Here is a 15242-nt window from a genome sequence, read left to right on the forward strand (position 1 = left end):
GGTGGAATTACCAAGTTTTGCACGAGATCTCCTCAAATATTACATTACATTAAGTCATGAAACAATTATAGTTAGTAAGCTGTCACTTACAGGCCGAAGATACCGATACCAATCAGTTAAGAAGCACTACTAATCTTCTATTATTTTGAAGCATTCGGGCAACAAACCGTCAACCACGCGGGCCAAGAGCTGACTGCCTCACAGGCGCGCCAACTCCTACAAATGTCACGCACTCAACTCTCGTGCAAACACAAAGCAACACAAACACTGTGTAGCGCGAACATTTACACAAAGCTATAGTGCTATGAAATGTTAAACATTATAACCAAAACGAAGTACATAAACTTGAATAACTAAAACCTAATTCTAATTAAATGACACAAGTTCAAGTAGAAAGTGTTCGCTGCTTCCAATCTTACACTTTCTTGCACTACACACATTCGTGTTGAGTGGTGACATTCCATATTGGTTTCAAAGATAGTGAGCGCAATGAATTTTTATTAATTTTATTTATTTTTGTTTTTAATAGTACAGAGGCTAACATAATCACATAAAAATAAAACATAGGTTTTATACTTACAATACTGACAACATTATAATATCGTATACATACAAAATCACCTTGGTATACATATATACACCATCCGACTTATAAGTTGGTATTCAAGTCATTGCTATCTTTTGCATAACAAATAGTTTCGTAAGTGTTTCATGAACATTTTTAAATGGGGACATTTCTCTAATGTAAACTAACAAATTGTTGTATTCCTGGAGACCTTTAGCATTGATTGACTATTGAGCTGAAGCAGTCCTCCTATATTGCAAATGGAACTTATTAAAATTACGTGTTGCATAAGAATGTACTTACATTTGAATTTTTTTCTAAACTATATCTTAACTATTTTGGCAAGACTCCAATATTAATCTTAAATATAAAAAAAATTGGTTGTCTGTAAAGTCGGTTTACGGACGATAGTTTAATGTGACATCACAACAAAACATTGATGAAATGATTGATCCAGAAGAAAAGAAAATATCATATTCGGCCTGAGACTGAGCCGTAATAGGTTTTTGCAACCAAACCATTTAGGCATTAAAAATATTATATTCTTTGAGGAAGGATTTTTTTTATTTTTTAATCTTTTGCATGATAAAATCTACCTCTGCATACTTTTATGAATAAAATTGAATCATTTTTATTGAATTATCACTATTTTGTATGGATACAAAGGAGTGAAATGAAATGTGCAATTGAATTAATAAATTTACTTTTATTTGCATTCATTAATTCAAATATATTTATTACTTTTGAAATGTTGCGTGCGCCATATTTATTTTTACATGTACAAAAAAAATTTCGCAGTTGCCTGGTTTCGAACCAACAATCGTTAGATTAAGAGTTAGTTACGCTAACCACACACCCACGAGGCCATACTAAGGTAATGTAGTTTCAAATGTTTATATATATATATAATATATATATATATTGACGCCGCCGTCAGTGCTCCCTCTGAGAGCACAGGCCGTTATGTATTCTCAACACCTGATCAGTGCCGCGCCTCGAACGCGCCCGCGCGCGCAACATAGTGCAGTGCCCCGAACGGCGTGACGTCAGTCACGGCCCCCTACATGTGCAAAGCGCCCGGCCGGGTGTGGCACTGCGCAAGGGTATTATTTATTCATGCATTTGATAAGATGAACAGAAACTCATAAGTCTAAAACCATTAATAATTAATGTTAATTTAATAATCATTTTATAAAGGGTTATCATTCACAAAACTGGCCGAAGTCATCTTCCCGCGCTCCGCAGTTTTCCCGCGGAATTTCCTCCCTCCCTGGCCCCGGCGGCCAGGGAGGTTAGTCAGTCGCCATCCAGCACACGCCTGGGCCGGCAGCCCACGCACGGGGAGCTCTCAACTTTCGCGCCAACATCACCAGTAACTACAATAGGTAATTATAGCCAAATCGTTTTAATTCAGCTCCCCAGTCGGCCCGAATCGACCGTTCGAGACCCCGCGCGGTCCTTCCATAAAATGTGCAGTCCGCCACAGGACTTTTAGTGTAATACGTAAATGATTAGGTGGCCCATCGTGGCACCTGCGCCTCACGCTGTAAAGTCCCAAATCGGGAACTAGTTCATCGCCCCCGCAGGGTGGCACTACGCCAAATGCGAATCTAAACTTTCGGACGAGTCATTAACTGGGACGTGCCACGGTCACGTGTGTGATATCCTGCAGAATTCCACCGGGCCCGTACCCAGCATAACGTGGCCCTCGCCACCCCGCGGAGTAGCCGCGATTAGTTAACCAGCTGAGTGGAACACTTTATCTAGACCCGAACACGGGACTAATCGCAGTGACTATTGTGTAATGTTTGATTTTAAGTAATTTTGTGTAAACAACCACCCCACGCATTTCACGTTGCGTGCCGCGGACATCCACCGAGGAATGAACAGACTTATCGCCTGCCAGAGCATCTCACTCGCAAATCGCCGGGAATAGCCCCTATCAACGTACTTGCCACCGGGCTACCGTGTGGCCGTAACAAGTCCGCCAATAGAGGGTGGCGTGCGTGGAGCTTAGGTCGACGATGAAGCGGCCAGTTACATGAGCGTGTAACGTGTAAAGTGTGCGACGTAATAAACCAGCTAAAAGTATGTGTGTGTTTTTATTAATAAGGCATCCTGGGAGGCCAAAACAGCCCGGGGAGTCCTTTGTCGACGCGTCCCTGCCTGTAGCCACGAGGCCAGGAACCCCGCCCCTGAGATTAAAATTCATCGAACCTACCAAATTCACGTAAAATTCAGATCAGGCAATGGGGACGGCGTCAATATATATATGTATATAAACACTTTGTTCACGGTAGGGGTACAATATTAACACGATTTTATACCAAATACGCATCCCAAATACACCAAACTTATTTATAATGTGTTACAATATTTTTTAAAACATTGTGCAAAAGATCCCGGATGTAATTTGAATTATTATGTGTAACTGTAAAACACCATTGTTGGTTCAAAACGTATTTGAATTTTCAACATTACTTTTAAATAACCATACCGATTGTGCTGAAAATCGGTGGACGACCGTTCAATTACATAATATTAATAATTCAAACGACGAAAATATGATTGAAAAGTCAAATCGATGGTTGTTCCAATCGAGTGGAAGAGAGATGCCACGCATGCGTACAATGAGCAAACAGAACACATCCATAGTGGGACATCCGTAGTGGGACACTTTTCCGTGCGTGCAGCCGGCGTTCATCGATTTATTAGACGTTGTCACGTCAAAATTATACAATTGTAATAAATAAATTCACGGGCACATAGCAAAAACAATTCCTCTAGCATAACATCAATTTTCTCGTACCTATCGTTCAACAGTATAGCTCGCATTGCCCTGTTCTGTAATACAGCGAAACCCCTTATTTACGTTACCGTTATTTACGTTTTCCCGTTATTTGCACTATATTCTTCAGGTCCCGTTTGGTTCCCATATAGTCCAATACAATACTTTCCCGCGAATTACGTCTCAAAAATCGAATCAATCCCGCTATTTACGTCACGAACAACCATAAACAACCAGAAAATACCGTGGAGCTAGTAGGCAATGAACATTTTAAATAGCAAAATATACATATTTTATAACATGAAAAGTTGCTTTTATTTCTAAACATGTAATAATTTAAGCCTAGGCGTGTAAAAGTACGAGTAATTATAGCAGGAGACAATCTAAAATGCACGAGGGAAAAACGTAAACTCATGAATGTACAAACATGGCTGCTTGTAAGTTCTGATACTGTATTTATGTCACAACTTAGCCGAAATACTGGTACGAGACATAAACTTCACAAGATAAAATGAGCGGTGTCTTGGTAACTGTTTTATACGTCTTTTATAATTTGGGAAGTATTGTACAGTTGACGCCATATTTTTTAAACTAACCATTTATTTCTGGGGATCGTAAATAATTAATTATTGGTATCAAGACATCATGATAAACGTAAACTTGAACATGTCACGGCAGCGAGAAAACTGGTGCGTATACCAATAAACTGGTATTAGAACTGGATAAAATTGGTACACGGGAGGTGGAGCTTATATTTTTTTCCGCTAAGCTCGCATCTATTGGTTGGCGGCTGATGGCGTCATGAGTCTGGGCGGAGCATAGAGTGCGCATGCGCCGCCGCGTCGTTACAGCAGCTGACCGAGTACAATGACCTTTCTCCGCGTTTGGCGCGCTATTGACGGTAAATATTCATCAATTTGCGGCCTTTTCTTAAAATTTTTTTTACTGTGAGCAATGTGTATGTAGCCCGTATTTGTTATAAACCCTGCCGGTTGCAACTGTATTTATAATTTGGAGAGGCAAATAATCTCCTTGAACAGCCAAAAAAGCAAGCAGAAGAAAATTTCAAATTTATTTTTTAGGAAGTAATCAGAAAAACATTTTGGCTTTCATTCTTTTTTTATTTTTGTCAAATGTGGTAAATTAATAATTGATTAAATACTAAAGTAAAATTTGTTGTTAGTGTGTTTGTACCTGCATTGTAGTATGTGCTATTAAACAAAAGGAAAAAAATTCTAAATAAGGTAAACTGTACTCCTTTTTATGCTTTTCCCTTTATTTACACTTTCCCGCTTTTTACACTTTTTTACTTTGTCCCCATGAAAAGTGCAAATAAGGGGTTTTGCTGTACTTGCAATCTGGCTTTGTAGCTTTGATCTGCAAAATGCATGACAGAAACACAGTAGTTTAGATGAGGTAGTATGATGGAATTATACACTGTTAATTTACTTTGCCTAGTTAACTTATATGCTTTAACCTCGTTAATATGCCCATCTTATAATAACTGATTCTGCATGTGGCCTCATTGTCAAAAAGTTGTCTATGAGAACACCAAGATATTTATATGTTACACATGCTCAATTGTTCCTTCTTCACCTATCACTATTTCTTAATTAGGACCATTCTCTGCACCTATAATCATACATTTGGTTTACGATATGTTCAATTTGTTTTCACAAAGCCAGTTTTTGATGCATATCATAATATCTTCATTTGTTTTTTCAATAGCTTCACATGTAACCTTTGCTAAGCGATAAATTAATGTATCGTCAGCAAATAGATGAATTTCAAAGTTTTTTATTACATTCTTAATGTCATTTATATTGATGCCGTCCCCGCTGCCTGTTTTAAAATAATGAATTTAAGTTATGAACACTAGGATTTTGACTCGAGGGCCGGGTTCTTTGCCTCATGGCTGCAGGCAGGGACGCGTAGAAAAGGACTCCCCGGGCAGTTTTGGCCACCCAGGACGCTGTATGATTAAAATAACACGTAAATAGAACTTGATTTATTAACACGTCACACAGTACATTACGTCACTTTGCAGTCACCCGCGGTTTTGGCTTCGAGACCTGGGCGGGGCCTAGTGGGAAGTGGTGGTGTGTGGGTATGTTCCGGTGGGCGCCAGGCTAGCACAGTCGCTAACCAATGGTTTTGGGCGTGGATACTTTCTGCCCCGGCGTGGCCCCCTAGGCCTTCGGCTGTGATTGAATTTAAGAGGGGGGTTTTCGTAGAGCTAGTTATCCAGTACTGACGTGTCCCAGCCAGAGACCGTAGGTGATGGAGGGTTTTAAGGTGGGGTTGAAAACCCCCGAGGTGTAGCGGGCTCAGGTGCTACCGAAGAGTTCCTGCTTGTTCGGCTGGTGATTGCCCTGCCTGGAATGTCGTCTGCCTGCCCTCTTGCTGGGCATGAGTGAAGGTAGTGGAGAGGGGGGGGGGGGAACAGGAGCCTAGAGCGAAATCCCCGAAGGGCCGCTCCAAGGGGGGGGAGGGAGTCTAAAGCGTAATCCCGAAGGCCGCTCCAGGGGAGGAAGGATGCTAGAGCGTAATCCCGTAGGCCGCTCCGGAGGAAGAGCAGAGAGAGGGAGAGAGAGAGAAGGGAGAGGAGAGGAGTAAAAAAACACCAATCCAATATTACTGCTGTATTTCCCCAGATTTCTCTGTGGTAAGGATCCCACCAGGTCAACATTGCTGAAGTAATATATCCCCCAGCCTGGTACAATGGTTAGTGGCATACAGTGGCAAAATACAGTTACCCATAAGATCTCGGCACACTTCCCTAATTTAACAATTACTTTACAATATTACTATATTACACATGAATGCTAATTGGTGCCACAGTTTAATAGAGGCCAAGACACACCATTGTTTAGTCTGTATGTGTATAAATTATAGTTGCCATCTATGGGAGCTGGCTGAACTAACATTCCATAGAAGCACCAGGTCGGAGACATGTACAATGTCTTTCAGACAAGGGTCTGTTCCGGAAAGAGGTGGGTTTACTGGCGGGCGGTCGCAAGTCGGGCTTGAATCGGCCTCCGGCCGGACGACGTCAACTTGATACAGAACGCCATCACGTAACTGGCTGTATCATCGTCTACCTTATCATCTCTGCACACACAGCCCTCGAATGGCGGTACTGATTCACGGTTTGCGGAATTCCCTAGAAATACCCCACCGAGGGTTGCAGGCTACAATGAGAGTAGTAGTAGAGGCGATGAAGGCGCGTGGCGCGTCTGAAGGTTGTGGCTAATGATACCCAGGATGGTGAAACAAAGGGATAGTCCTATTAATTAATTAATAAATGACTTAGTTAAACCACTGGGATTATCCGCACGTGATTGGCTGAGGGCTGAAAACTAATACTAACATCGCTACCGGAGAAAAGAGCCTGACCTGGAATTGTCCCATTGGTCGGAAGAATCTGATAAGGGAACACTACTCAGATTACATTAATGTAGTTACCGAGGGTCCATCCTCGTGGTGGCGTGGGGCCACGTAAATGCTGGGCGCGGGCGCGATGGTTTCGGGGCACGGAAACTCACTCGTGACCGCGGCACGTCCCAGGAACTGAATCGTTAGTAAGTCACTGTTCGCGTTTGGCACAACACCGCCCTGGATGGGCAAAGTTCAATTCTCCTTACTGAGGGGTTATGGCGTGAAGCGCGGGCACATCGGCGTGCTGCCCAAAACGATAGAAATTACGTAATACACTAAACGACTCATGTTTGAGTCACACACACTTAATAAAGAATCGCACGACACATCGTACGGTCGATTTAGGGCCGGCCGTGGAGCGGATGAAAACAGATTACAAGAAATTACCTATGGAAGCAACATGCTGGTTTTGGCACGAAGGTTTAAGGCTGCACATGCGCGGAGCTGCCGGCCCTGGTGAGTGCTAGATGGCGACTGACGACTCTCCCTGGCAACCCGGCAAGGGAGGACTCGATTTCCCGCGGAAAGTTGCAGAGCGCGGTAAGATGGTGACGGCCAGTTTTGTGACACAAAATCATATCAATTAACATGTAATAATTATTCATGAATATTAAATACATAAAGAGTTTTAGTTATTTCTCCTAATGAAATTTGCATGTGCACTATGTTAATATTGCGCATTGCCACATCCGGCCGGGCGCTCGCACAACATAGCCGGCCGTAACTAGTGTCACGCCGCTCGATGCACTGCCCTTCCCTATTCTCCTTGGCACTCGCGGGCGTGTTCGTTACAAATGTCCTAATTCAGGTGTTGAGGACATGTAACGGCCTGTGATCTCAGGGGGAGCACCGACGGCGGTGTCAATATAAAGAAGAAACAACGATGGTCCTAATGCACTACCTTGGGGAACTGCATAATCGATTTCAAGTTTTTTTTAAACTGACTCACCATTTTTAACAACTTGGTACCTATAGTTTTAATAACTTTTCTACCACTGTATAACTGTTCCACCCCAGCCATATATCTCAAACTTCCTAATTAGTATACAATGGTCAACCGTCTCGAAGGCTCTTTTCAAGCCCAGAAATACTGCAACTGTCTTCATTTTATTATGTTGCTTCAATTTCCAGTCGGTAATGACATGTTGAACTGCTGCATCTGTTAGGTGATTTTCCCGGAAAGCCAGACTGGTTGCTTATTAATATATGATTTTCTTTACAGAACTTCAGGAGTTGAGTGTACACAACTTTTTCCAACACTTTTTCTAGCATCGGTAACATGTTAATAGGTCTAAAATCTTCTCTCTTGATTGCATTTTGTTTTTTCGGCACAGGAATGATTGTGGCTATCTTCATTTCCTTAGGTACGTAGCCTTGCTCAAGAGACATATTCACCAATTGCACGAGAGCTCCAATGACGATAGTGTGTATACCCATATAATAACTAATTTAACTTCAATCTGTCGACGTTAGTCCGTTCCTGTGGTTCGGAGTCGCTGCCCAGCTGCTCCGGCAGAGAAGGTTCATGCCAGGTGGCAAGGGAACTAGCCTAACTCGGGTGAAATAAAAGAGTTTATGACGTTAGTTGTGTTTACTGAACATGTAACACACTGTACATGGGCTGTCACGGCCCCCATCTGTGACATTCCATCAGGGCGAGGCCCGGCTCCACGCACTTTGAGCGGACACAACACTAGCAGTGACCTGACTGGCGGTGACACGACAGTGATGCGACTGACAGTGGCATGAATGACGGGGACATGACAACGGTGACACGACTGACAGTGTCCGTTCGACTCTCACTCACAACTTCGCGACCGCACTCTATCATCCCACTCAGGCGACTAACTCGACCCACGCTCCGCGACATCTCAGCGGCCTCCCCCCTTGTCGCGCGCACATTAATCCTCCCTCTTCCCTTAGTGTACGAGTGCATGGAGCCCACATGGTCGCAGGCGGGGAGACGCGACTCAGTCGCCCGGAAAACACATCTACAGGTACACAACACAAATAGATATTTACACTCTCACATAATTACATAAACAAAACCCTTATGAAAGGCACATCACTGTTATGGTGGTGCCTCTGCAGGGCATTCTCCTCTCGGCCAAGCCCATTTGTTACACTTTTGCGCACGGGCGCCGGCGCACACGCAAGCATGAAGCAGCAACAGGCAATAATGGTCTCAGCAAGCCGGAGGAACACTTGGGTCAACGTCAAATCAATAACTTTAAATATGTTATTGAACTCTTACCACACAATAATATATTCGACCATTAAACTAATTGTATGATTAATTTGTCAATAATTGATCAGTGTTACAAATCAGGAACTCGACATTCTGATGTTTTTATTGAAAAGAGGCACTCTTATAGGCGATTCTCAGTGGATGGCCTGGTCACTTCGGAGTTGGAGCTCGACACAGCATGCTTAACTGGTCACACTGATGTGACCTCATAAAGTTATGTATGATATTAAGGCTACTAGCTCTCTAGCCTTCGTACAAAAACTATTTGGACAGGTGCGTTCAGCGCCCTGTGTCAAACAGAAAGTGAGCTTACACACGCATTATGCATCAACCCTAATCCTAAAACAGATGTAACAATTATTATGAACAATTATTATGAAGTACATTACAAGTTACACATAGCGACCACCCCCAATGGTCACGCTAACAACAAATACAACAACTCTAATACAACCACTGAAAACACTACAAGCCATCTGGCAGAGGGGGAAAGATTACATATTAAACTTGGCTACTTGGCATGCAGCCACGTGGGTGGGACTAGTTGCGGACCCTGAAAGTCCTCGGGCTCTATTAACTAAAAAAAAATAGTTCTTTGTTGTATTTCGACTAACCGGCAGCCCTGGGCGAAGTTGTGAATGTCTCGGCGACGGAATACTAATTATTGAAGACTATGTCGCAACCCGCGCCCAGACAAAATACAAAACGAAGTAGAATGCAAGAACTCCCTCACGAAGGCACTTATGTTTAAGTCAAGCAGTTAGTGAATTCAGGCCGGCCATACAGGCCATCTATGGGGCCAGATGATGCAGGATTTAGAATTTATGCTATTGCTGTGATGAATGCAGTGAAACAAAGTTTTATGAGCCCCGCGGAGCGATACGCGACTGCTCTGCTTCTCAAGGGTGATGACAAACTGCCGAAGCTGTGGACTCGGCGTGCTTCCCCAGGTCGGTTCCCGCGGAAATGTGCTGTGTAAAAGAGTAATGCAGACCATGCTCTTAGCCTAGTCGCGATGACAGATAGTCATAATTTATTAAATTACTGGTCTATTAATATTGTCTACTAGTCGCTTTACGAACAGTATTAAGGAAACGACAATAACAATAAATGCACTAATTGACTGTCACATGGGCGGCAATCGATATTTCGGGGCATCAGCAGCGCTGCACTTGCCCGCCCTACACTGCGCTGGGGCGCTTTCGGGCCGCACACGCTCTGGTGGGGCGGATTAAATACACTCAGTGAGCACTACATATTAAATGTCCTGGAGCCACGAAATACATTAAGGCGTTCGTCAAACCAGATGTTCTTTGGTCACACACATACTTAACGATGTACTTCCTTTTGTGTGATATTATGACTTTAAATACATAAATTCTTACGAGAATTAAGTACACTGGTACTCATACAGGTGCCCAACACATTGCACTTACTTAGTTGCGGACACAATCACTAACTTAACTCGTGCAGACGTGATGCGTGCTTTCCACAAGCGAGGACTGGTACTGGCAGGGTGAGAACCGGGCTTAACTATCATAGGAGGTAAAAGTCAATTATTAATAACTTTGGTATTTACATTCTCAACAATCCCTCCAGTAAGTTGTGATTAAGTGAAAGCCAAGAGTTTCATTTAAAGTATATTCTGTACAAGTTTAATTAGTTATTCAAATGGGAAAACTGCCTCTAACATTTGACGCCGCTGTCGGTGCTCCCTCTGAGAGCACAGGCCGTTATGTCCTCAACACCTGAAATAGGGCAAGTATAACGAACACGCCCGCGCGTGTGAAGTAGCGTAGGAAGTGTAGTGCATAGAACGGCTTGACGCTAGTCACGTCTGACAAAAAAAAATATATTGTATTATGCAAAGCGTCCGGCTAGATGTGGCAATGCGCAACTGAGACATAGGGTACATGAATTTCTAATTAAAAGAATTAACTAAAACTTCTCATGTATCTCGGGAAATCGCCCCCTCCTTGTCAGGGAGATTCGTTAGTAGCCTTCCAGCAGCTCCGCGCACGTGGAGCCCTCACCTCTCGCGCCAAAATCAGCATGTAGCTTCAATAGGTAATATTTTCAAATCCGTGTTCTTCCGCTCCACGGCCGGCCCTAAATCGACCGTATGACGTGTCGTACTGTTTTTACTAAATGTGTGAGACTCGTCCACGAGTTGTTTAGTGTAATACGTATATCTATTGTTTTTGGCAGCCCGCCGAGGTGCCAGGGCTTCAGCGAACATTGACTCTTAACGCATCAGTTCCTGGGACATTCCACGCCAGGTATCACCGCGCCCGTACCCAGCTTAAGTGGCCCCACGCCACCACGAGGCCGAACCCTCGATGTTAGTATTAGTTTCCGCCATCAGCCTGGCGTAGTGTATAAGTTCAGTGTTTTGTTTAAGCCATTTATTAAGTGACTAGTAAGCTATCCTTATATCTCACCGTCCGGACTACCATTCTCCTTAACAGCTAAATTCACCACGTGCCTTCGTCATCACTATCAATCTCGGGGTACCCCTCAGGAATTCCGCTAGACGTGAATCAGTACTGCCAATCGAGGGCCGTGTGTGTGGAGATGAGAAGGTAGACGGTGATACGGTCAGTTACGTGAAGATATACTGTACTAGGTAAAGTACTGTATCGTGTGACGTATCAATAAAACCAGTTACACTTACGTTTGCTTTTAATAATTACGGCATCCTGGGTGGCCTAAACAGCCCGGGGAGTCCTCGGTCGACGCGTCCCTGCCTACAGCCACGAGGCAAAGAACCGCGCCCTAGAGTCAAAATCCTTGTTCACGTAATTTAAATATAGTAATTTTAAGACAGGAAGCGGGCATGGCGTCACATTATCATAAGAATTCCTATTTACATTAGTTCCCCCCACCACCCCAACCCAAAAAATTAAAGTATTGTTAATTTAATGAGCATTCATTACATTTTCATTCGTATCACCACCCAAATATTTAATATTTTACCCAGTTTCAATGCAACATTTGTTCTTGAATTTCGTGCTGCCCTGAAAATAAAGGTAGGGAGGGGAGGACCCTCCGCAGCGCGCCACCGATGACGCACGAATCTACACAAAGCCTACAGCACACTCTCACAATACTCAATGCTACATAGTACAAATGCATTAATAAACAAACAAATACCCATATAAAATTACATACATTTAAATACTATAGTCTTTTGTCACCTTATCTTATTACAGACAACACATTTGGTGGTGATGCTACATGGAGGTCTCATGTGTCAGGGTGGCAACTACGTTGCACATCAATTTATACACGTGTAGTTTTTTTTTTATACCGTTATCTCAATTTGCTTGGAACATAAATTAAATGACCTGCACATATAAAGATCCAAAATCTCATGCAAGAAACACACATTACACACAAAAATTTTTGAGTCCCACACCCTTAGAAGAGGCTTTGATCGCCGATAGATGACAGTCTCTCGGGGTATAAAAATATTCAAAACTCCTCCGCCCCACCCTGGACGGGGGCAACCTCTACCTCTACCGATGTAACCTTTTTCCCATAAATAACACAAAAAAATTCAAAGTTCTAGACATAGGCATTAACACTTAACATGCAGATAAGTAAGGTGACTTAAAAAATAATTTTTAGGCAACACATTAAATATACATAGTCTATAATTTTGTTTGGAGTTACAATGAGAGCAGATGTGCCGAACTCATTGATGTGACTATCTGTTTAATCAAAAATGTGAGTCATGCAAACTCCAATGTGCTAAATTTCTCCCAGAAATTATTGAATACAGACATATCAGGAGTTCAAAAGCAGAAAGAAAATTACCAAAAAGAAAATACTAATGGTCAGACAAATTCTATTACTGGGTTTGCGTCAACTGTAGCAGATTAAAATAAAGAGGCAAATAATTTGCTCAAAATTACTCATTGATCTCACAATTCACAAGACCACCATTCCAAAATTTACTATACAGCCTCTAAAATTGCTCAACAAAGTTACGTCATTCAATATTGCTTATTTATTTCTGAATGTGTGTTGCATTGTGCATATTCTATATATTCCTTGTTTCTGTTTCTTAAGCAGATATCTTTCAATTTGCTTAGCAGAATAAAGAATTGCCCGAGATCAACAATGCATCAACAAATACTTACCTACAATGTACCTAGTGACATTATGCATTGAATCAAGACCACTGCAGATATTTTATTTTAACACCTCCGCAGATATTTAATTTTGAGTCTAATTTGAAAATATTCACCAATTTGAAAGCGTGAAAAACTAATTTTAAATGAATATTTATTTAACAGTTGCTCGGCATTCAGTTACATTTTAAGATGTTCAGTTATGTAAATTGTTAAGTTTTGAAATGAAATTTTTTTGTCATATCTCTTTGAAAATGTATAAAAGGATAAAAGTTATGTTCTATTGAGGGAAAAAATAAAGTTTCTTGAAGTGCTGTTAAAAATCAGTTGTCCTATTTACACAACATTATCTCACAAAGGTTTGCAGTTTTATTTAATTTTTATTTTTTAAGTGAAACTTCTTTTGGTGCAATGAGATTAAAATTTCAAGGCCAAATTTTAACGTTTTCATGAAACAGGATTGTGAAACGATTCTGACATGAAAAATACAGACACAGACAATAGGCACTTGGCCAAAGAGATATAGAGAGCAGTATTCTATATATGTTGCTGGGCTGGTTTTCGTTCTATTTGTGCGATGATTTGTTCACTGCCAAAAAAGAAAAGAACAGAGATATAGATAAACAAAAGAATAAGATTTTGTGTGTGTGTGTGTGTGGGGGGGGGGGGGGCACACACACGCCCATGTGCTTGTTTCATGAAATAGATATATGTATCCTATATCAGCTGTGCCTTGAATTTTATATTTGCTACCAGCACACCAACAGCATAGAGAGCGCTGTTGAGACAGTCACTGCATTTCCCACATAGTGCTACCTGCTATTAAGTTTCATATTCCATTCAGAGAATTGGCAAGTTCCAAATGGAAAAAATGTTTGAAAAAACAGTAACAGGCACAGTTTTCATTTATGGTGTATTTACATAGCGAGTAATATTTACTTAGAAAACTGTCTTCTCTTTAAGCTGTTTTACCCCTTATAGTATTCTTAGTTAAGGTTTCAATTGCCAATGTAGTGTCATTTCTACGACATGTAGGGGAGAGGGGGGCACATTTCAACAAATTTTATTGTATAATTTTTTAAATTTAAACATTTTATTTTTTATCTTGGTAATTAGCATCATTATTTTTAATAGTATGTTGAGCAGTTTGTTAATTTTTACTGCAGTCTCTAATCTCAACTATGAGGTTATATTTTATATTTTATGAACCGCTTACCTTTGTTGAATTGTACCCCTACCATGGGGCACATTTCAACAGGTGGTGGGGTACCTTTCAACAAATAAATAATATTTGTTTTTACTTTCAAATCAATAAAACATTTATTGGAATAAGTCAAATAAGCTAATATATGTATAACAATATACAAATGCAACAAAATAAAAAATATAAATAAAATTAATAGATATGGTTAAATCATCTTATTTACTTAAAGCATAACATTTTATGTTTTACATTATTTTCTTCTTAACTGAAGGTAAGTTTACAGCAAATGCCATAGAAGAAATTGTTCCAGATGTTCCTACACTCATGGTTGGCTGCGGGAGTTTCATCATAATTTCACTTCTGTCAACAATGTAATATCGTCTTTTTTGGGGAAATAGAATTTCTACGAGTTTTCATTCTTTTGCATGAGTCTAACTTTGTACTTGTTTTCTTCTTGGTCTTCTACTTGCCCTACAAATAGGACTTTGTACTTCTTTCCTGCAAAAGAAACTAGCACAAAATCATTTATTTGAATTACTGTATCATTATTTTCCAAATATACATTTTCTTCAAACTCTGATGTGGAAATCAAAATCTATATATCTTTACAATCAGACTCGTCTTGCAAAAGAATTTCATTAACTTCACTATCATAAGATTCATCATTGAAACATTTTCTTGCAGGCTTGTGTTTTCCAGTTTTGATTATTTTCTCTAATTACATTTTCTTCGTGCCTAATTTTACTTCTTTTCTATTCTTTTCATTGTTTCCTCTTAAACTCTGTTTTTTTCCAGTAAGTATTGATTACTTCTTTTTTTTTCTTCCTCCAATTTTTCTTCTTGGTTTTGGAAAAGGCCAAACA

Source organism: Bacillus rossius, chromosome 7, assembly GCF_032445375.1.
Source record: "Bacillus rossius redtenbacheri isolate Brsri chromosome 7, Brsri_v3, whole genome shotgun sequence".
Taxonomy (NCBI): domain Eukaryota; kingdom Metazoa; phylum Arthropoda; class Insecta; order Phasmatodea; family Bacillidae; genus Bacillus; species Bacillus rossius.